The 25,235-nt window shown below is 37.2% G+C and overlaps 1 protein-coding gene across 2 annotated transcripts in view; it reads left to right on the top strand.

Moving 5' to 3' along the window:
* Positions 1-25,235, top strand: part of AGTR1 (angiotensin II receptor type 1) — a 293,869-nt gene that overhangs the window by 56,437 nt on the left and 212,197 nt on the right. The window contains exon 2 of one of the 2 annotated variants that reach the window (XM_044070625.1): positions 19,968-20,132. The exons of the other annotated variant lie outside the window; for it this stretch is intronic. The gene's annotated coding sequence lies outside the window, so the exon portion shown is untranslated. The remainder of the gene's footprint in view (positions 1-19,967; positions 20,133-25,235) is intronic. 2 annotated transcript variants of the gene reach the window in all.

The following is a 25,235-nucleotide window of genomic DNA, read 5'->3' as shown; positions in this document are numbered from 1 at the left end:
TATAATTCTCCACTGGTTCTATATCCCATCTCAGAGTAGCAATTTTTCAAACTAAGAACTCAAAGGCTAGCCAAGGATATTAAACTAGCTAGTGTTTAGATTATGGTTCAAAATTTATTTCTCAACAACATCTTAATGGCTGGCAGTGCTGTTCGGTGTTGTTTTAAAGTTCCATGAGGACAAAAGCTAGGGGTTTTGTGTGTGTGTGTATGTGTGTGTGTGTGTGTGTGTGTGTGTGTGTGTGTGTGTGTGTGTCTGTGTGTGTGTGTGCGTGTGCACGCCTCTGTGCCTGTGTGTATGTGTATGTATGTTTGTGTGCGTGCGTGTGTGTGTGTGTGTTTGTGTGTATTTGTCCCTCTCTGTTTGTGTGCATGTGTGTGTGTGTGTGTGTGTGTGTGTGTGTGTGTGTGTGTGTGTGTGTGTGTGTGTGTGGATGTATTTGTCCCTCTGTGTGTGTGTGTGTGTGTGTGTGTGTGTGTGTGTGTGTGTGTGTGTGTGCACGCCTCTGTGCCTGTGTGTATGTGTATGTATGTTTGTGTGTGCGTGCGTGTGTGTGTGTGTGTTTGTGTGTATTTGTCCCTCTCTGTTTGTGTGCATGTGTGTGTGTGTGTGTGTGTGTGTGTGTGTGTGTGTGTGTGTGTGTGTGTGTGTGTGTGTGTGTGTGTGTGTGTGTGTGTGTGTGTGTTTGTGTGTGTGTGTATATTCATGTGTCTGTGTGTGTGTGTCTCTGTGCGTGTGTGCATGTGTGCGTGTGTGTGTTAACTACACACAGCTGACACTGATGCCCATCCATCTGAAGAGCAATTTTAGTTTGTATAAATGAGTACAAGCTGCACAGCAATCAAATGATATATATAATAAGTAATATGCTGCACTTAATATGTAATATATAATATATATAAAATGTTTGCACAGCAATGCACTAAACCTGCAAGCTTATAAAATGATAACAGATAATGCAAACAAAGATAACAAGAACACACTAACATACTATCAGAAATGTCATGTTCATACAGTTAGGAATACAGCAAATTATACAATAACATGCATTTATTTACTCACACTTTGGTCACTGGTTTATACCTACAACACCAATGGCGTCTATTCAGGGGAGAACTGAGGTGGTAGTCATACTGACATGGGGAAATTTGGCCATGACACCAGGGAATATCCCTACTGTTTGGAAGAGAGGACTTGAAGTAATCTCTAGAGCTAAAGGGTGGTGCAGGACGGCTGCTACTATAATTCTGGGAATTCCAAGATAGTGGAAAGGGAACAAAGGTTGAGAGAGGAGCAGGAAAAAAGTTACTGAAGGAAGGAGAAAAAGATGAAATAACTGTTATAGAGTTGAAAAATGGGGACTGGAGACACTAGCGTTGATAGATTTGATGAACCAAGCAGAACCAAAGGAAGGAGAGGAAGCACAATAGAGTGATATGGTGAAGAGTGTATTGCAGGAGGAAGAAACTGGGAAATTGGAAACACAAGCAATAACTGGTGAAGGGAAAATGAGGGAGGCATTCTCAGCTGGTGGAATAGCTAGTTTTCAGGGTTCATCACAGCAACAGGTGTTCTTGTTATAAGAAAGAATAAGGTGTACAGATGCAGCAAGGCATGACGAATGGAAGAAGGAAATGAGAGGAGACAAACAATTCCAATTTCTCAGCAGCTACAGAGAAGATGACCAGTGGTAAGAATAAAAAGTAAAAGCGATAGCAGTGCAAACAAGTATATAATATTATGAATTGTTCTATTTTCCTACTAGGGTTTAACATTAAAGTCATAAGAGCATTAATTCATTTGAGAGCTGAAAATAATTTTTGTGAAGTGGCATTTGAAAGCTTTAACTTGCTGGAAAAATGTATAACTGAGACAGAAAAAAATACAGTAGTTCCATGGAAAGATTATTTATTTCAGAATTTGAGACTGCAACTAAAAAAAGAAAATAAACATGCAATTTAGGACTTCAAATAAGGATGACTATAAGTTAAAACTGTTTTTCCCCTTTCACTATGTAGTAAAGTGTACAAAGTTAAGAAAAAATATATATGTGATGAAAGACGTGTTTGGACTTGCGTTGGGAAGTGTGGGTAATAACATATGCTAAGGACAGAAAATTTCAACAAATTTCAAATACAGAATTGTGAATTGTAAGAGAGGATATGTTAGGTTCTGGGGCCAAGCAAAAGCATGTTATTTCTGTGGGTATCAAAATCATTTAGTACAAGACTATAACAAATGAACATGTGGCCAATGTGGGAAGAGGGGACATACAGCAAAAAACTGAAAGCCTTTTTGTATAAAATGTAAAGAATTTGGACAATTCTGGTTTGACTTTCCCATATTAGAAAAGGAAAGAGTAAATGAAGAGGAACGCTCAGAAAAAAGAAAAGAGTTGGAATGTTACTACAGCAGATCTTAAAAGAGGAGGTGGTATGGGAGAAAGGGTTACTAAAGAAAGGACAGACATGAAGAGGTGGTTAGAGAGGAATAATAGTTAAAGTGAGGTTATTAATATTCAGGAACAGAACAGATTTGCAGTTTTAGAAAGTGAAGAGGAAGAAATGGAGACAGGATAAAAACAAGAACAAAATAGTGAAAAATCAGTTAGTGGGGACCTAGGAGAAGGAAAAGAAAAACAAGATTTGGAATTAAAACACTTAACAAGAAGAAAAGGTTGATATACAAATGTTAGTATTAAATGTGAATATATTAATACTGGTAGCAATATAAGAGGTTTGGTGATGGTGGAACGGTGGGAAAAAATAAAAATGGATGTACTTTGCTTACTACATACCAGATGTAACAAAGAAGAAAAAAAGGAAAGATTTAAAAAAATATTAAAAGAATGGATGAAGGAAGGTATAACAGGAGAAGACATATATGGTGGAGTGATAAAATCTATAAGGAAAAGGGATGAAAGACAAGATTCAAAAAACTGACACCTATAATACTAGGGGGTACTGACTATAAAATACTTATGAAAATGTTAGAAAAAGGATGGAGAAAGTATTGGATGAGGTAGTAGGGGAATGGATCTATGGTATAAAGGAAGAAATTTGAAAAATGTTAATTATAGTGAATGGAGTAGTAGAGAAGGTACTGAAAGAAAATAAAGATGTAAAACTGATACATGTGACGTAGCTAAAACCTTTGATAAAGTGAGCCATGAAGCAATGTAACAGTTTTTTGAGGCATATTGCATAGGAGAAAAATATTCTCCAGGAGGGGCTGACACAGACAAACAACTGGTGTCAGAACCATGGACTAAAACTAAATGCCAATGAATGCATAATAGTATCATTTGGAAAGTCATCCATCTCTGATAACTATCATATTGACAACACACCCCTTACAGCTGACCCAGTAGTCAGGGACTTAGGGACACACATAGATAGTAATCTAGCATCTACAGTGGTGAGGAAATCATTCTATCTTGCGCAACTTATAAACAAAGGTATGGCATCTAAGTCCAAGGAAGTCATTGCTCTACTGTATTCGGCATTCATCAGACCAATCATTGAGTACAATGCCCCTTTTGGTATGTACCTAACCAGGCATATCCAACAATTGGAACGTCTGCAGAGGTTCCTCATTAAAAGAATACTGGGCATAAGTAAAATGTCCTATGCAGATTGCCAGAAGGCCCTATCCCTGTATTCTGTTTCCTACAGGCTTTTGAGGGGAGATCTATGCTTGGCATACAGGGCATTGTCAGATCCCACTCTGATGGACCTCCTGCATATCACAAAACAAACAGCACCAGTATTACCCATTCTAAAGACTAAAACCTTACTTGTGGTATAAATAGGACCTGCTGGATAGACAGGTATGTATCCCAGAGACTACTCCATCTATGGAACAGGCTCCCCATCCATGTGAAGCAGAGTTCCTCTGTAACCCAATTCACATGCAACTTAGACAATTAGATGGGAAACTAGAAATTTACCCCTGGTTTGGCACCTATGTCTCTGATGGACACAGGTAACCTGTAAATGGTTTATCTCCCAAACTCATGCTTACACTTATCAAAGGTATCAGAACTTGTCAGAGGTTTGGGATGCATGGCTTGGCTTAAAAAGGCCATTGTGGTCATTAGCCTAGTAAACACCTATGAATCTATGAGTGCAAGTTATGACAAATGGATGACTGGGGAAAATAATTACTAAGGGAGGAGTAAAACTAATGTGCATGTACTTATTTGTATTAGTAACGAATGTAGTAGTACAGACAAGCATGCACAAAATGAAGGAGGCAAGATATGAGATGGAAGGAAAAGTGTGTAACACATGCAGATAATTTAGTTCTAATAACAAAAACAAGGGATCAATAAATGAAGTTGCAATAAGAAGTGAAAAATGTTAAAGAGCTACTCTGCAGTTAAACAAAATGAAGTGTAGTGCATTTGTTGAGATAAAAAAATAAATGGAATATATTCCACAGGAAAGGAAATAACACTTTTGGGAGTGATATTTAGGGAGTATGAATGTGTAATAAGTCAGAGAAAGATACTAGAACAAATAAAAATCTTAGCTTAGTGGAAATGTTTTTATTTATCATTTCGGAAAAAAAACATATGTTGAATACTTATGTATTAGGAAAATACTTAATTTAGGGGGATATATATGATTCCCACTCAAACAGAAAAAGAGTTGTTAGAAATATTTTTAGCTTCATTTGGGGCTCAAGGCTAAACCCAGAGAGAAGAAGAAGAATTTAAAATAAAAAAGGTGGTTTGAATAAAAAAAAAATACAGTGGTGTATTTACCATCTATGCATGTATTTTGGGTATTGAGAAAGGTAAAAGAAAGGCAGAAAGAAATTATAGTTAAGATAGTATTTTAAAATATACAAGTATGTGGGAAGAAAAAAAACATGGTAAAGGAAAGAAAAAGGGGGCAGGATGGAAGAAAATGAATGTGGCAATAAAATTAAAATATGAAAGTTAAAAGTGAATAAGGTTGATGGGAAAAGAAAAGATGGTATATTTTGGTTTTAAAAAATGGTGTACCCATGGAGAGAATTCAAAGAATAAAAGAAAGACAAAAAAAGTTTAAAAATTTTTATGAAGTGGAGGATTTGACAAGTTATCATTTCTTTTATTCGACATTTATTTCCTGAGAAAGTCCAACTGGGATCATATCCAAGTTTAAACTGAGGCCCGTGGAAAAAGGTTCCACATTGACATAATATGATTACAGTTAAATACAGTTATTACAAAACCTAATACAGAAGAACAACATATTACCTGAGTAAGAATTCAACTTCATAAAGTGTGAACCTATACATATATAGTGCAAACATTTGGGCAGGTATAACAAGTCAAAAAAGAACCTTGTCGATAGTTAAAGCATTCACAACTTGCAGTTTATAGAAAGTACATTATGCACTTTTTGGAACAGAGATAACTAGATAATATAGCTTAGGCAAAATATATAGGTCATTTATCTAAGAAATGGATTTTACTAATTCCTTTTCTGCAAACACAGTCAAAGAATGGTGGAAGTGGATGGAGGTAGAGACTAGTTCAGCCTGAGGTATAGCAGGAGCAGAGACAAGTCCTGTTTAGGTAGTCTTATAGCACTTGTTTGAAAATAAAGAGGTTAGAAGTAGATCTATTTTGCATAGGGATAGAATTCTATTTTTTAGTGACATAGTATGAGTAGAGGCTTTGGCCAGAGGATTTGTCAGGTTTATATATGTTGAGAAGATGCTGATTAGATTGAAGTAGTCAATCAGGGGGGTTGGAATGGAGAAGAGGAGTAAAAGTAGGGCCGTCATCAGCTTTGTATGGAGATAAGCTCTATGTAATCTACGTGGTGAGACAGCTTAAACCAATTCAGAGCCTTAAGGGCAACGTAGTAGTGGCTGCAGCATTGTTTGTTGGTGGAAAATGCTGCAACCTGTCCAGTATCACTGATGTGGAGACAGATCCTTAGTGGAAATTGCTATCAATATTTATACAGAGTGAATTAGACTCATGTAAGGATGCTGGGGGGGGGGGTGAAGAGTTTTTATTTAGGGAGTCAATGCTTCTGTGAAGTAGGTATTGAAAAGGGTAGCAATTTCTACTAGAGAGCTATTATGGAAAAGGTTGGGTTCCTTGTCTGAACCTGGATATAATAGGTTGCATATTGGTATAAAGAATTTTTGGGGGGTTTCTGTCTGTTGAAGTTCTAGATGGCTATTATTATTATTATTATTATTATTATTATTATTATTATTTGATCTAGGTTAACTTGTTTTTTACTCAGATTGCACAATTCTTTATAAAGTTGCAGGTTAAAGGGAGTTTTAAGTTTAAACCATTCTTTCCCAGCTTTGTCTCTGTTAGACATTGTGTTTTTTTTTTTTTTTTTTTGTAGTGAGCCATGGTGGAGGGTTAATTTTCACTCTTTTTTTGTGTGGCGTGGGATATGGCTGTTTATAATAGTTAAGAATAAGGTATTAAAACCTGGCAAAGCTTTAGACACAGTTCCCCACTTAGGCATAGTAGAAAAGCTAAATAAACTGGGAATAAACCCATATGTTACCTGCTGGATTGCCAATTGGCTCACAGATAGGACACAGTTAATCAAAAGAGGGGAAGGCACCAGTCACCAGTGGAATCCACAGGGTTCGTGCTCAAACCCCTCTGTTTGGTGTCTAATTTTCTGAAGTAAAGGCCAATATCAGAGGGCTCTGGCTGACTAAGTTTGTAGATGACTGCAAGCTGGGAACAGTCACTGAATCCCCACATGACTTAGCCATCCTGCAGGAAGGTTTGTCCAAAATAAATAACTGGTGCCAAAATCATGGACTAAAACTAAATGCCAAAAAATGCATTATTGTATCCTTTGGAAAGTCATGTACCCCAAGGAACTACCACATTGACAATACACCCCTAAGACCTGACCCATTTGTTTGGGATTTTGGAACTTATGTAGACCTAACTTTTGACCAATATGTGTCAGTAGTTCTAAGAAAGTTCCTTTATACTGCACAGCTTATAAACAAAGGAATTGTGTCTAGATCTAAGGATCTTGTCCCCCTTTACTCAGCCCTCAGTAGGCCAGTCATTGAATATAATGTTGCACTTGGTATGTATCTGTCCAGATACATGCAACAACTGGAATGCCCACAAAGATACTTTGCTAAAAGGATACAAGGCCTAAACAGCATGTCTTACATGGACTGACTCAAAGCTCTATCATTAAATTCAGTATCCTACAGACTGTTAAGAGGTGATCTGTGTCAGGCATACAAGGCATCCTCTGACCCATTACTGATGGATTTACTGTGTATGAGCAATCAAATGGCACTAGAAAAACTCAGTCTAGGGATCTAAACCTCTTCTGCAACATCAACAAAATGGCTTGGAGGGACCGCTATAACTCACAGAGGATACCACTGCTATGGAAAAAACTCCCCACCCACATAGAACAAAGTTCATCCCTGTTAATATTCAAGCACAACTTAGATCTATGGATGGAAAACAGAAAATTTACTCCAGGACTACCCCCTTTAGTGCTAATGGACAGAGGCAACTCCTAAATGCTTTATCCCGTGTATGGGTCCTCTCAAATTATCTATGGTATGATATCAGTTTTTCCCATTAGTGGTAATATATAATTATTGACGATGGGACGGGTAAGGCCAATCTATAACCAAACTGGGTAGGTTATTTTGATCACAAAAAGGGAAAATAGGCAGGCTTAAAATGGATTACCAGGTCAGCTATCATAGTACTTACCTGTGAAACATTGAATCTATAAAATTATTGACTGCCTTGTCAAGTGGAATAGTTCCTAGGGCAGATGAATTAAAGGCTTGCAATCTATAGGCAAAATAGTTTTTATTGAATTTAGAAAGGTTTTAAGATGTTTTAAGTTGGTGAGTGTTAGGCTGGTAGGTGGTATTTCTATGGGTATAAGGTGGTCACTAATAGATTTTGGATTGGTTCCCGAGGCCAGAATCCAGTCTAGAACTGTACCTTTACTATTGGTATTATTAAATCTAGTGTGTGTTTTGATAAGTTGTGGGAAACCATATGGGTTTTTATATCTCCTAATATGAATTTTTCATAAGGTATACTATTAGTTTTCCAGGAGAGGATTTCTTGTAAAGTTTCTATATTATTTCCAGGTAGGATATAGACCATAACAATGCATAGCTGTTTTTTATTGTTAAGCATTAGCACTAATACTTGTATTTCAGCATTTTGGAATTTTGGATGTTGTGTGAATAGGGAGAGAGATTGTACAAACTTATATAAATTAAGGCTACCCCCTGCTTTCTTGTGGAGCCTATAAGCTCTGATAGTATTGTAGACTGGAGATATTGCTTCAGAATGTTTAATGTTAGGCTTAACCCAGGTTTATGTGGTGGCAAGAATATAAGGGTTATATCCAGGCATGTAGTTCCATAATTTTGTTACAAATGCTATGGAGCATAGGAGTAATATTTAATTTTTTTGGAAGACCAGTGGAAGAATGCTGGGTTGAGGCGTTTGATGTGCTAGTTTTATTAGTGTGAATAGGTGGTGATTTAATGATAGGACAGTACAGATGGGAAGCGGTATAGAGTGAGGTGCTGGCTAAAAGGGGGTAGTTAAGTCACAATTTTAAAGTTGTGGTTCTTTTGGGTAGATATCACTACACTGTGGGATTTTGAGAGGTAGTCAGTTGATTTAGAGGAGACCTGTATGCATTTTTTTTTTTGAGTTGAGTGGTGGTACTGAAGTATTTTGTGCTTAAAAATAAAGGTAAGATGAAAAATTAAAAAGGCAGGGATATATATTGGCATAGCTTCTCCTGATTAGATAGTGTGCTGAGTAAACTGCAGTAGGAGAGGTGTACAGAAGTGAATGCACTATAATGGTTGTTTAGATAGGATGTTAGCAGCAGCAGAAAGAGAAATGATGCTTGGAGAAACATTTGAAATTTAGTGGTTACAGTGTAGAGGAAAAAAGTGAGGTGTGGTATGAAGTGAAGGGACGCAGAAGTGGAGTAAACAAGGAGAAATAAGTGGAAAAATCATGTAATTAGTTAATTCTAATTATGTGACACTAAGAAAACAAATAAGAAAAGAAATGGAGAAGTGCCAATATAATTTTAAACAGCACAATATAAATAAGGACACTAGTAATAAAAAATTGGGTGAATGTAATAATATGAACAGCAGATGAGGCAGATGTAAATAAAAAATTGGGTGAATGTAATAATATGAACAGCAGATGAGGCAGATGTAAATTTCTGTGGTTGGGAAGAGTAAGAGCCTGTCAGTGGTTCTTAGTGAGATAATTATGTTGCTGCAGGTTCGAAGGAGTGAGGAATCCTGTGATTGGCTGGAATTTAGATAAGGAAGGGTAGGCCTAATATAAAGGAAGTGATGTCAGGGGTGGGTGGTAATAGAGGTATGGTGAAGAATGAAGCAAAGCTGAGTGTAGCAAGATGAAATGGAGAGGGATCAAACTGATCCTTGCATGAAAACAATCAGTCAGGATCAGAAAAAGGTAAGTAAAATCTCTTAATAAATTAGGAAACAGCATTAGCAGTGGCAGTGTTAAAAGCTAACAGCAAAAAGATGGAAGTATTAACACAAAAATAGGGAAGATAGTATCAATGGGAGACAGAAAAGGACAATGTATCAAATATTAGTATGAGAGTACCAAAGGATATAGAACCAGGCCTAAATGAAAGAGAATATGAAATATGAGGTCCTGGAAGATAAAATGGGTTAACTGTAGTCAGAAGAAGTAACAAAAAAAATGTTTATTAGCCTGTAAAAAGAATAAAGACTTTTGTGAAAAGTTTAAACATGAGTATAGATGGGAAGGATTTAAATGTATAAATATGAATATGAGATTATATGGGAAGTATGATAAAGTAAATAAAAGGTAAAGAAATGTAATACTGATAAATGGGATAAAGTACTGTTTGTGACAATGTGGATGCTGTGAAAAACAGATGTGAGAATTTGTTATATAACAAGAAAATTGAAGAGGGCGATGTATCAGCTGAAATAAGAAGATGGTTGTGGAAGAAAAGGTGGGGCAGGGTAAATATAAAAGAAAAAAGAATGAAAGAAATAGAACTGAAATTTTAAGTATAATTGTAAAAAAATGAGTGTGTAAATAATTGATTGAAAGTTTTTATATGATTTAAAATGAATGCAAATGTTAATAAAACACCCCTACACTTTAAGTTCCATTGTATCTTTTACATTCATCTGAGCTACCACCAACTTGAGCAGATGGGACCTCAGTTTAATGTCTCATCTGAAGATTGAAATAATATCAAAAGGATACTAGCGTTCGAAAATATGCATACTAACTGGACAGACCAGTCAGCATGCTCATTTTAAATTAAATGTTCCCCAGAGGAAATATTTACTTTAATTGACTTCCTCTGTGCCACTACAGGAGAATTTAATATGTAAAACAAAAAAAAATTCTTCACTAGCGAACTGCTCCACTCCAGTCATGGATGAAGGTGGTCAACCCACCTACACTGTTAGAAAAATAATAAGTAAACCCAGTACGTCAAAGGCACCCTCCAAGGAGGGTTGGACCTTAGGGTAGCAACCTGAGCCTGTAAAACCCATAACTGGTACAGAAACAAATGTGCTCATTGTCTGATTTACCACATGGTGCATAAGCGGGAAAGAAAGAGAGAGACAAAGAGAGCAAGTCAAAGAACAGAATAGTGGCCCATCTGATAACTGGTTATTGCATTTATAAATCGAGAAGCATTTTAACAACATGTACATTAGTAGCATGTCCTCTCTATGTCTTCTAACAGCTTATTAATATAATATGCATAAAAATTGCAGATTTTGATGTCAGAAGCACCCTACAAGCAGCTAAAGGGCATAACACTTAATCACGTACCGGCCAAAATGTGCATATCTCACATATTATCCACACCCAGTCACACATTATTTCTAAAATAAAGAAGATGAAATAACACTTTGAGACACATAGACTAATACAAAAATATTCCAGGAAATAAGACCATCCACAGTGCCTTCTCTATAATACCAGAGTCAAAGACAGTCATATAAAAAGTTGAATTATAGCCATCAAAGACAAAATACTTTCTCTTTCTGTCCTTGTAAATATGATATAGTTAAATGAAAAATGAAATACCAAGCTCCAGTGGTAGTACCACAACCAAAACTGCAATATTTTAAAAACACAAGTACTTCCTATGGAATTAGAATACACAATGTCTTTCTCTTTGAAGGAATCAAGTCCTTCTGAAAATGCTCCTCACATAGGGGGTTATGCCCCCATAGCTCCAATGTCATAGTACCTCAGAGGTAAAAAAATACTCCAAGCTGCAGTGGCTACAAAACGAAAAAATGTTTACTAGTGTTATCCTAATAACTACTTTTGAAGAAAGGCATTTAATGTTATTTTAAACCTTGAGAATAACTTTAATAAATACAACCGCACTGTGCATTTGTGGCATGAACTTCAAGTTTGTAATACTAATTAAGGTGTAAGTGCATGTGTGTAATGGATAAAATACTGAATATGGGAGATATGGTGGGCTTTGCACACCCACTTGCTAAGCTGATTCAGCTTGTTTTATTAACCATGTTCTGAGCAGCTTCTGTGCTGTCTGTCTTTCTAAACATAACCAAACATACCGTCATTCTCAAAGAAGCTGAAGTAATCATTTTAGAGGAAAGCATACAGCATACTGGAAACATGAAAAACAGAAAGAAAAAGTTAAATAAAAATATGCATTAAAGAAAAAGGAAATAAAACAGGCAGTCAAAAAGCAAATACGTAACTAAGGAGAATATAATCAGTTCAGTCAAGAAGGGACATTATTCATTTTAAAGCTAAGTAAGGCAGCAAAAACAGACAAACGTAGGGATACTGAAGCTTAATTAAATGGCTACCTCACTAAGTATCAAAGAAGAGTGAAAAGTAGGGCTATTCAATGGATATCACTTCACACTTTCACAGTATTCAGAAAGAGAGAAGAAAGTTATAGTATCCATTTGTAGAAGCACCCAGGAAAATAGTTTATCTCAATCATTTCACAGAGAAAAAGTCCTAAACATGCTAAAACTAAACCGAAACGTATGATGGTGCCTGATGGAATTTATCTCAGAATTCTCTGAGAACTGAGCAAATAACTGTTAATATTTCTCTCCATTTTATTATAAATCATATTTTGATGGTAAGGTTTTTAAAGTCAGGAACAGCTTAGCTGTCATTCTCCTTCCAAAGGTGGGGACCAGGCAAAGGCTAAAAACATCTAGTTTTCACTTTTATCACAGTAAAAAGAAAATCACATAATCAATGGAGAAGGAAACCGTTTTAGAAACCTAGAACCTAGTATGGACACATTAGCAACAGGGAGATCATTTAGGGCAAATCTGAGTTCTTTGAATGGTTGACCTGGGTATGACCTCAGAAGGAAGCTACAGATGAGGCCCATTTAGACTTTACCCAGAAACACTTTCTTAACTGTTTACAGTACAAAAGTGTGTTATGATTAAATGTCACTTATTTCTATCTTTGCAAAAGATTAGATTGATAATATACTAAACAGTGACTTATATTACAACCCTATCATGTCAAACAGTTTGTCGTTGTATGCAATTTATCACCCCAAGCATATTTTTTGGCCTCTTCCTAGCCTGAATGTCAAGTCCAGATGATAACCCCTAGGCCCATATCCTTCCACTTTGTCCAGCCATTCCAGCCATTCCAAGAGCACTCCTCTCAAGATTTGTTTTGTGAATCTTTCTTTTAATGTACCTATAGAGAGAGTGAGAGTGAGAAATGGCTTGCTGGTGGCAAGCTGTTTTTTCTGGGACTTGTATTTAAATAATTTTCATCAGAGACACAGGAGACTGCAGTATTTGTTGTGATTTTTTTGGTTAGAACTTCTTTAAATGCCCACAGAGATGAAAAAGAAGAAGTTTTGGTTGGGGAAATTGCATAAGTTGCAAATATGTATAACATAATGCAAAACATTTTCAGCTGTCATTATGCCTCTTCTTCTTCTTCTTTTGGCTTTTCCCGGTTAGGGGTCACCACATAGGATCACCTGTCCGCTCTAATACGCCTTATTTTTACCATTTAATTTCATGTTTCACCAAGGGTGTTGTATACTTGGCCTCTCAAGTTTATGCTGCCTTTTGCACTAAAGGCCTGACCTTAGAATCACAAAATATATATTTTCAATGGAACATTGCTAAACACGAAAAATGTGCACACTGATTGGTCAATCCAACGAGCGTACACGTTATAAATCCAGCATAAACTAACAATAATGAGTCCAGCTGCTATCATATCGTGGAGCAGCTATTTTGTATCACCAGATACAAAAGATCCATCTGTCCTCAACTCCTTTTCCCATTTTGCACATGGGGTCGGGGTATCACTTCAGCAGTAACAGTCATCTCGAGCCAAGATTTTACACTGCTGGGTGATCGTCTCTCTAACATTTGAAGTACGCTTTGCTCCCATGCTTCACACACACTACAAGCTTTTCTTATTTCTCTCAATTACATCTGCAACCACACATGTTCAAAATATCAAAAGTGTGGAAACTCCAGCTGTAACTGCTTTTTTGTAAGAGGGAAATATAGTAACAGTAATCAATTTCTTTACAAAGAACTGTAAAGAGTTACTCTGCGTGCAAGTCTGAACTATGAATGAACAACATTGACATTAATAACCACACGGTGATGTAAACCTTGCCTCTACATGACACAAAATGAATGATTAATAAAAACCTAAAAGGACTCACTGTGTGCGAGTTTGCAGTGTGGATAAACTACTAGAGCAGAAACAGTGACCCAGCGATGTAAACTTTGGCTCCAAATGATTATCACTGTATAAGTGACACCCCAACGGCATATGCAAAAGTGAAAAAAAAAAAAAAAAACAATTACAAATAGAGGAATAGGAACTACTTCCCTGCATTTAAAAACATCAACCAACACTATAGAAAACACAGTTAGTGATTACTTTTTCTGAGACAAAATAGTCCTAGACTATTGCTTCATGTTTATTGTTTATTTTATTTTTTTTAATTTAAATATAAGTTGTTATTAATTTTTGAAGTGATATAAGGAGATAATTATATAAGTAAATATATTTTTTAAAGCTTCATGTGAACATAGACAGCAATCAAGTCAGAGGCAGTATAGAAACACAGAAGAAACTACAACATCAAGATATACCGAAAGCTTTAACAACTACTTATATAATTATCTCAATAACAACTTGCATTTAAATTAAAAGAAAAATAAAATAAACAATAATCATGAAGTAAAGACTTCTTTATCTCAGAAAAAGAGGTAGAATACAAAATAAAACTCATAAAAACCTAATTAACAACAACACAAGCACAACATAACACAAAACTAATACCACTATATAATAGCAATAACCCATGGCTGGGTGTGGGTAATGCTGGATTTACCCATGGTTGGCTTGGTTTGGTCACTCGGGCTTCGCTCTCGTAACCAAACCACATTAACCGTGGGTAAATCCAGCATTATCCACACCCAGAAGTGGGTTATTACTAAATTAGAGGTTAATATTAGACCATGCAAACTGTACTATGCAGACATAATTATCAGCATATTGCATCTTATCAGTTTTAAAAGACGTGAGAAAATATACTTAGAACCATGAGAATTGATTTTTATTGCTAAAGAAAGAGGGTATGATTTATATTGTTTTTTAAATTAAAATCGTGTTTCTAAGACTTAATATAAGATATAAAATGAGATTAACTCTCCTGATTACAAAATCGATTTGACTGGTTCATAACAATGTGGATTGAACATTTATTAGTTTAAATTAAATGGAATGTCTGTAATGGCTTCATTATCCTGACAATGCTTCTCTAAGCAAACCATGTTACTGTCTGCAGTTTATAATACTTGTAAGTCTACTAATGAAAGAGTGAAATGGATTTGAATTGTAATGGCTCTTTCTTTCTTTCTTTCTTTCTGCATACTCAGATTTCAGCAAAGGACTCGACATTGTACCACATACCACATAAAAGGCTATTAAACAAATCAGACAGATGGATTGAGCAAGTACTTGAGTAAAACACTAGCTAGACAATAAGGGGAAGAAGCAATAGTAAACTGAACTGATTCAGATGTAAGCATGTAAATCAGTAATGTCTTAGGATGTCACCACATAGATTGCTCCATTCCAGTATCTTCATAAAGGTCTCAGCCATAGGTCTATACAGAGACATGTTTGGCCCCTAAAAAAAGGGGGGGGGGGCATCCTTCAGGGCTACTCTTTTAGCTTCTAAAACTGCAGCAAAACACTACAAGTGGTATGGTATAGTTGATACACCATATAAAGCACTGAAGAGCTTCAATCCTGCAGTCCTGACTGCAAATGCAGTATTGAAATTAATTTCTTAACATCATTCAGAAATGCCAGTACAGAAATGAATGCCGGTACTGCACTAATGATCCACTGGCTTCTCCCGATTGTGTCCACATCATCTTGCACTCACTGTGGCTGCCTCCTTGTTAAATTCATCCTAGTTACACCTTGTGATCTAGAAGGAAATATGTACCTTTTTGCTGATAACACAAAGATATGAAACAGAGCTAGTACATACAAAGGTGTAGACAGTAAGAAAAACTAGGACTTGGCAAAATTGGAGAAGTGTTCCAAACTACAACAACTCTGATTCCCTGTAGAACATACAAACAATGTATCTGGAAAGTATAAAGCTGAAAAAGGACTGCAGAACTGTAAAACATGAAAGACAGCACTGTGGATCAGCAAAGATCTCTACCTTATAAATCCCTGCTCAATTCGCATGCCCCTCTCAATCAGAGTGTTTTTTTCTAAGTATTTTTTCTTTGTATCTTCCTAAAACATGTTGTCTGATTGGCTATGCTAAATTGCCTGTTAGAAATGCATTCATCCTGCCTGTGTGACCTGAGTCATGGCTGAAAAGAGTCAGCGGGCCAACACCATTAAAATGTTACAAAAGAAACAGTAGCAAGACCAAAGGTAGAAAGATACGTAAAGGTGATCATATCAGATAGTAAGTAAAGCAGAAGATGCAAGCAGTGTGAGAGAGCAACAAGAAAAGCTGATGGAATATACCGGAACTCATAAGAAGAGTTATCATTACAAGAAAACAAGAAGTATTCCTGCAAATAAGAAGCGAGTTAAGGCCCCATCTATGGTCCTTAGTTTAGCTCTGGAGGCCTCACCTTTACAATTGCACAGTTAGGGTAGAGGCAGTTCAGAGGAAGGTAACAGAAGTGGTGCATGTTCTGTACCTAGAAGGATGCCTTTTGAAACTACGAGGGCCATATCTGTGACCCTCAGGACACCTGAACTACAAGTACAAATGAGGACATGAACTATGTCTGAGGCTGTGGTATTTCAGTGTTCCCCTACCCCAAGGTACAGCAATCTCTTATACATAAGTCACAGGGGTGTTGTAGGTGCATGAGACATTGAAAATGCTTCAGGAATGCAATGCAAGTTTCAGAATTAAATATTTTTCTGCATAAATCACAGTTGATTTTTCACAGTGTTGGAACTCACTTATATCAATTTCTCACTTCCAATAGGGTGAAACCATATAAAGACAGGGGAAAGAAGATTCATGTGAATTACGTTGAAAGAAAAAAGGTAGTGGGAGACCATCATATAAGTCTTTAGTACTTTTGTACAATCCATAGAGTTGAGTTAGAGACTGTCTGTCAAAACAAAACAGCTCAGAGAACAACCGAGAAAGCATTATTTCATACTAGGGTTGTTGTATGATTATTAATAGTCTTTCAGAAGAGGTTGGAGAGTTCAAAGTTGTGAAAATAATCAGTAATGCAGAGTAATGACATACACGTCCACTTTGAGTACATTTTCATCTCTTGTTGAGGTAGTGAAGAGCTTAGGATTGTCAACACTGTTTTTAGCCAATATATGCTGCTATGTGGTGGCTCTGACAGGAGCTAATGGCTGAGGCAGTTTCTCTGTTCAGACCGCATCTTAATGTACCCATGTTTCTTACCCATACATGATATACCCATAACATATTTAAGAAGCCATGAAAATATTAATGTATGGACACTGAGACACACCACTAAAACATAGATATAGACTCCAATAACAGAATACTTAAAAAATAATATAAAATTTATTTTTAAATGAAACAAGGTTAGCACTTTCACAGTTACATGAACCACTTCTTCAGACCATTTACAGAAACAGGTACTGAAATCCTTTTATCACAGTAAAACAACCAATCATAAAACATAGCTTTAAAAGGCCTTGCCCAACACTACAAATCCCATACGTAAAATGTCACTAAAAGCAATTAACGAATAGGGATTGTGAAAATCTGACAGGCTACCAGCCCAGCCAGATAGAATCTTGTAAATAATTCTATGTGATTTGTAAATATTAATATAATCCACAGGTGTTTTACAAATGTAAAATAGAACTATATGTTAGGATTAAACTATATGTTGTACTGAGCTTCAAAATGTAACCACAGTGCACTCTGCTGGAAGAAAGCTGATAAGTCAAGCACTGTATGACTGTTTGATCTCAAACTCAGAGACATAATGTCTAGACCAGAAAATTCTTTCTATTGTTTTGACACCAGAGTTAATTCCTAGATTTTACATGTATAATGTATTTTATTGCTGTGGCTTCCTGGCCAGGTGCAAGATCAAAGAACTGTTAAACTCTGAGTTTCTGTTAGCCTGGGAAATTACACCAGAGAAGTGTCAAGAATGGTGCAATCTAAAATGAGTCAGCAGTGATGTATTATCAATTCTCAGACAGAGAGAATTAGAGCATTTTGGATTTTGTCTGAACCTGAACACATCTACTCACCAGTACTCTACCTTTGCTCTGTATGTATGTAAGTTATTTAGAAGATTGTTTCTCTTAGAAATAGATAGAAAATAGTAAGATTAGACTAGTTGTTTTCTATATTTATGTCAGACTATTCTACAGTATTATTTTAAGCATTTTCCTGTGATGTCTGAACTTTTGACTAGCACTGTGCTGAATTTAGGAGATTTGTCTTGTGTTTTTATTATTTATTCTTAATGATTTTTTAAACCTTTCAACTGCAGCTGTTTGTGTAGAGATAATTTAAGCTCTAGAGTACATTGCATGTATATAGTGATACTGTCCAAGCCACTCCGATAAGCCTTGTTGTTTGTCATACTTACTAGCTGGATAATAATAATATTGCACAGTAAAATTGGACACTCTTTGGTAAGGGCCTTAATAGTAGCTGATATTAGTGGTTGGTGGCAATGATTTCTACATTATCTACCTTATAGCCTGGGCAGAAAAGGGGGCATAGCTGGAGAACCTGTGGCAGCCTTCCCCAGGATTGTATGTGTGATTGTATATAACTCATATCTCAAAGTGTGTGTGTGTGTCAACTACTTGGGCAGGGACATGAAGCACTGGTTGGATAGAGAGGGTGCTGGAGGTTTTAGCTTGACCACTAGGCTGAGACCTGTATCCTATAGCTATGCCAGTGGGGAGTCTTACTTGGGGATCTAGAGAGAAAGGGAGAAACCAGCCCTGGACTGACTGTGATCTCTGTGTGCTCCTAAGGGAAATTGTACTTTACTGTGTGTGTAGTTGTTATCCTTCTCAATGTGCATGCCCCTCACTGGTGCTAGTGGTGAGGATTGAGGCTCCTTGATTACTGGGCCAGTGCACGGGCATCACAGGGATCACTAACAACTGCTTAGTGACCTATCAGATCCACCCTTAGCCTGTCCATTTATAAGATAAGGCATCACTTTCTTAATGAACACTCACTTATGTAGATTAAAATTGGGACAATTCATTTTCCAATCATAGGCCATCAGAAAGAATAAACTGGCAAATTAAGATATTCTAACTACTTCCAAAAAACTCATTAAAGTTGTTCTCTGTTCTCCTATTGGTTGATGTCTAGTAGTCAATATTTTGCATATGATATATGAAGCGTATAGCGTGTAACTTCTTCAGTCAAGTGATAAACTAAATTAATTACCATACTTTTGAAAAGTCATGACTGGATGCCTGAACATTGGTCACAGTTTAATCCAATTAAAAGTTTTGGCTATACAACTGATCATTTGGAGCTCACTGGCTCTAAGGTTCAGGTTTAATTTATCTAATGGAATATCTGCTTGTAGATTGAATGACATGTGTCATTCTGGAAGTTTAACTGTTACTGAAGGACCACCCATGAGCTGTTTGAAAATATTTTTCCATTCAAGAAATATTACTTAAGCTATGAACCTGCAACAGCAACAGGATTTTCCCTGTTCTGGCAGGATGACTGTTGTACTGTGCAACTCAGGCATGTTGAGGAGGAACCCTACTAACTGCTGATGTTTTCCTTGAGTTGGAAGTGTTGCATTGGTTGCAACTTCACTTAAGGATCTCCTATAAGGCTATACAATTCAGGGACTGTGGAGCTGAGACATTTTATAGCATAGGCATAGGTATGGGGATAATGGATGGCGAGACACTATGGCTGATGATGCCAGTTTCATCTTCATGTTCTAGTGCTCCCATAACTCCCAAACAGATTACATTCTAGTTAGTGTAAGGCATCTACAGCAGTCTCTGTTAAGGGTCACTAATGTGGTGGGACAATCCTCCCTGATCTAGAAAAAAAGGAAAGTTTTAACAAAAGCCTGGGTCAGCTCTCTGCTTCAAACTAAATATATTTCATTTTTAATTTGATATGATATAAAAATAACATAAAGCAAAACTAAAGAGTAAAGCATGTCATAACGCCGATTAATAGTTCTGCAGAAACATTATGAAAAATGATTGAGTTTGCATTCCAGAGAATATTCCTGCTACACTATATTTCACTGATATTGCTTATTCCTTTCCTTGCTACCATAACTGACATAGTCATTCTAAGTTGTTTGGATCAGCAGAATACATCCACTGGGAACATTAAATTGCTCTACATTCTCTTGGACAGAAATGTGTGAAGACAGATGACTTCCAGATGAAGATGCAGTGAAGCAAACCAGGATAAACAAAGTACGGTACAAGCCTTTCTGCCTTGAGGAGAAAATATTGCCAGAGGCAGTTACAACTTCTCAATGAAAATACTTTTGGAAGTGAAACACTACTGAAGCTCGTGGTAAGCAAAGAGTGAAATACTGTATCATTATAAAAAGTTTAAGGTCTAAGGATTGTTTTTGCACATTTCCTTGAAATGCTATTTAATGACAATGATAGAAAATAAATTCACTGCGTACATTTTAACAGATGTGTGACACATGTATACAAAGCTGCTGAAAAAACTAAGCCATTTAACAGATTTTTGATTTTTCTGGTATATTTTATGATAAAAGAACCACTAGAAAAATCAGTATGACAAACCTGGAAAATTGTTAAAATTTTCTTGCCTCCAAACTGCTGAAAGCACAGGGTCAACAGACTGGTCCCTAGGACAATCCATTGTATTTCTTTTGTTTAAAAAAAAGTCTTATTTTTGTTAGCAAAGTAAAGACGTCATTCTTGTGCAGTTAATATAAATGTAATACAATAGTTATTGTCTTGATCCTTGAAACTAGTATGAAAGCCATAGGATGACATTGTTTCCCATTTGCCATAATAATAATAAAAAAAAAAGTTATCTTCAAACTATGACACACTTATTTTACATTTGTTATTATGGTTTAATGTTATCTGTTTATAATTAAAATGAATGTTTAAAAGTGCTGCAGAATACTTTCAGGCTTCATCCTGATGTCCTATCACTCTGGGATCAAACATAATTTGTTCTTTTCAAACTATGCTTGTGATTTTAGCCAGACGGGATGAGTCATTTAACTTCAAGTATTTTAAACATTTTATAAAACGTGTGGCATATATGTAGACTATTTTATATAAATACCTCATGAATAATGTCTCTACATTTTTTATTTAATCATTCTCTGTATATCTTAGATATATACATTAATGAGTCAAAGTTTTTTTCAAAGGTAAGAATTTAGTTAAGAAACAGTAAAGAAACTGTGAAAGTAAAAATAAAGCAATACAATAAAATATAATAGTAGCAATAAAATAAGAAGATATGCACAGTTTAACCATAGAATATATATATGAAACTCTGAATAATAAGATTTGAAAAGCATACAAATGCTTATAAAGTATAAAGATATGGCTGGTAAATGAACAATTAGAAATTAGGGGAGACAAAAGAATTACATAAGGCAGTCATAAGTATGGTTTTCCAACAAAGTGCTCAAGTGCTAAGTGGTTGAAGAACACTATCTCAAAGCCAGGGACTCAAGCATCTTCTAACAAATATACAGGCCGCCACTCAGACTTGAAGATGAGTTCAGGCAAGCAGCTATTGCACCTTGCCTCTGTAGCCCACCTGCAGGTGTAGCTGATTAGTGTGCGGGTTCCTTCCTACCTCACTCTGGTGACACCCCTATTTACACCCAACACGCCAAGGTTGCAAATAATAACAGATTTTATTCTAGGTGGAAACTCTAGTCTTAACAGGCAGCAGCACAGTAGCAAAAAAAATTATTGCAGTAGCACAAAATTTAGCAATACGGTAATATGAGGTATACATACAGTGAAATCACACCTCCCAGAACTCAATAAGAGAGGTCTTGTCATTCAAATATGAGCAAAGATGCAATGTCATTAAGCTGTAAAATTCTATAATGCAACAATACTAACAGCAGCTATAACCTTGATCAGTTTTAATCAGACCAAACTGTGAGAACACTCTTTTATACCCTATTCACTGGCCAATGACTACTTACAGTTTTAATGCCAGCATGATGGGGCCCAAAACTGGAGCTCATATGAAACCCGGGTATTTGTAATCCACAAAGCATTTAAGGGAAATCCACACTGAGGGGTGAGTAACATGAGAGCCACAAAATGACAGCCAGTACTATTTCAAGATAAAGCTAAACAGTTTCAGTTCAGAAAAGGAAAAAGGGAAAAGCCTAGGCCCACAGTCCCAGTCAAAGCTATAGCACAATCCTATGAAAGTATAAAATGGCGGCCGAAGCCTTTCACCACTCTGTCGATAATATTCTGGATGTCAAGCACTGCAGTTCCACTGATGAGAAGTGTAGAGATCACCCAATAGCCGTCTGGTAATCGAAACTGGCTTCTTTATAATAGCCCCAATTGTATACCTGCCCTTGCTGATCAGATGCGGGCATGGGACTACTGGTTCCAGACTTCTCTCCTGATTCCACAGATCACCATCGACCAAGTTTTCAGTGGAGGGAAAACATGATCTGCAACCTCACTTCCCTGTCGCAGACACTATTAAAATCCAGTTTTAATGCAAGGCCCCTTATCCTTTCACCCTGTGTTTCAGTCTCCTCCCTTTCACTTTTGTTTCTTTTATATCAAATGAAAAGGTGCTCCACCTTGTGGTGTATCAGAAAACTACAGTCTGTTAACCATACAGTGAAATACAGTGGGAGCTATACTCTCCCCCACTTGAAAACTTGGGTCCTCCCAAGTCAAAGGTAGATTAGCAGCAATATATATACAAACATTAATGCACCATCAACTAAACATTATTTCTGCATTCAAAAGGTACAACCCACCAAGGGTGATCAACATTATGCTTAGCTTGGGACTGGGTGTCACCAATTGAGCTAGAGGCATAAAGATCATGGGTGTAGACTTTCCAATGAGCAGTGGTCACAGGGTCCTGTGTACTATGTCCCAAACTGTCATATGTAAGCCACTGTGGCAGCCGAATCAATCTCTGAGGCTTTGGTTCCAAAGAGACAACTGGGGAATTCTGCTGAGGGTTGGTCACTCACATCACACTCAATGTTCAGTTCGTCAGTAGGCATATTGTCTACTTCAAAGAATTCCTCTTGTATAACTTCACTTTCTTTCTGCATAACTGTACAAATGTCCTCAGCACCATTATCCGAAGTTTGCATAGCAGGACCTCCATCAGCATCCGGTTCTGCAAGAGACACAGAAACATCACTCAGTCTATTGTTGGTGCTGGACTGTTCAAAGTTACAAGGGAAAAATTCCGGTGCATTTACATTGAGATTACGGTCCATGGGGTCTCGAACATCTTCATAGAAAAGTCCACTGAAACCCCAGTCATCATCACTGTCCTCCTTTCCTTCAGCAGGAGGAATCCATGACTCTTGAACATTTGGGAGGATACTTATATGCCTGACATATAAGGCCATGTCAAACCCAGATTTGATGCACCTCAAAAATCTAGATCCTCAGAACCACAAGGGCGGGACTTAAACCTTGACACGGTTATAAATAGAACGTGCTGGAGGGACAGATTCATCACCCAGAGACTCCTATGCTGTGGAACAAAATCCCTGGCCTTGTTCAAGAGGAATCTTGACCAATGGATGGGAGATTGCAGATATACCCCAGGGATTACTTCAGTGTCACTGCTTGACAGAGGCACAGCAAAATGATAGGCATAGTTTTTATTCAAACTAAAGGGGTGGCGAAAGCCACATAACTATGGGCTAGGCTTATAAATGCCCTTGGGCAGATAGCCTAGTATGAACCTATGAACCTATGAACCTATGAACTTCCTCTCCGGCTTAGTCTTATGGATTGCCTTGAATTAGGTTTTTGCTGAGCCATTTTAGGTTCCGGATTCATAAGTCTCACTGATTCTGCCAAAGGCATTAAGTTGTTGTGGTGTCAGGTTTTGATGTGCCCTTCTTTCCCCTCAGGGCAGACTTGGTAGACAGGGATGTTAGGTAGCTGAGAACAAATTATGGAGATGTCAGATCCCCAATGTTCAGCTAGTTTGTGCTTTCCTTGCAGGCCCAAGTTTCTCAAGAGAACTCTGTCCCATTTGCAAGTCATGTGTCTTCACTTTCTTATCATAGTGAGCCTTGTTTTTCTGATGTCTTTGTCCTGTTGATTGTTCAGCAAGCTCATAGGCCTGTCTGAGGTGCTTCTTGAGTCTCTCCACATAACTGCCATGAGATCACACTAGCGTATCATCAGCTGTGACTCCAAAGTTTAAATCAACAGGAAGATGAGCTTCTCTTCCAAACATTAGGAAGTAAGGCAAGAATCCTGTAGCATCATTTTCAGTACTCTTGTATGCATGCACCACTGTGGCTACATGTCTACTCCATTGACTCTTCTTCCCAGCAGATAGTGTTCCCAATATGTCTAGTAAAGTTCTGTTGAAACACTCAGGCTGAGGATCCCCTTGAGGATGATAGGGAGTGGTGCGACTTTTCTGAATTCCCAAAAGAGTGAGTAGTTTGTGGAAAAGCTTGCTCTCAAAGTTACACCCTTGATCAGAGTGTAACCTTTTTGGCAGGTCATAGTGTACAAAGAACTTTTCAACAAGTAGTTTTGCCACTGTAATAGCTTTCTGATCGTGAGTTGGAAATGCTTGACCATATCTGGTATAGTGGTCTGTCACCACCACCACATTACTGATCCCACCTTCGTCTAGTTCAATGTAAAGGAAGTCTATACAGACCAGTTCCATGGACCCACTACTCTCCATTTGACCCAGTGAAGCAGCTCTGGTGGGCAGAGTCATTCTCTGAATGCAGCAAAGACATGTACAACAATAGTCGTCAACATCTTGTTTCATGCATGGCTAGTAGAATCTGTCTTGTACCAGACCCATAGTTCTGTCATAACCAAGATGACCATGTTCATCATGCAATGACTGAAATACTACTTCTCAATACTTTTGAGGAAGCAACAACTGCCATTTTTAACTGCCAAGTGAACTAGGAGATCTCTTATACACTAGTCCATTTTGTTTTTGGTATCTGTCCTATCATTTAGCCAAAAGTCTTGCCAGTGGATGAATAGCTGTGCGAAGCATATCAACTTGTTTCTTATCTAAAGCAGCTACCACCAGCTGACCTAAGGGGTCTTCTCTTTGATCTCTCCTGAGGTCACTGTTACTCAAAGCTGGTAGCGATGAAGCCTGTAAAGTGACCAGATTATAGTAAGCTTGGGGTACGCTTTTCCCAGACAGACCCAACTTCTGGGCCCAACATTCAGTTTGTTGGTAGCAGGTTGCAATCTGGCACATAGCTCTCACTCCCGGTGCTGGAATTTCCACCCATTCATCATTGGGGTGTAAATCCCCATGAGGTCTTCTGGACAGACCATCAGCTTCTCCATTTTCATGTCCTGGGCAATATTTTAAACTGAAGTTGTAGTTGGATAAAGCTGCCATCCATCTGTGGCCAGTAGCATCTAGCGTTGCAGTGGTCTG

Source organism: Protopterus annectens, chromosome 4.part1 (genome assembly GCF_019279795.1).
Source record: "Protopterus annectens isolate FY-2018-M chromosome 4.part1, PAN1.0, whole genome shotgun sequence".
Classification (NCBI taxonomy): Eukaryota; Metazoa; Chordata; order Ceratodontiformes; family Protopteridae; genus Protopterus; species Protopterus annectens.
This window is presented reverse-complemented; position numbering and strand designations above follow the sequence as displayed.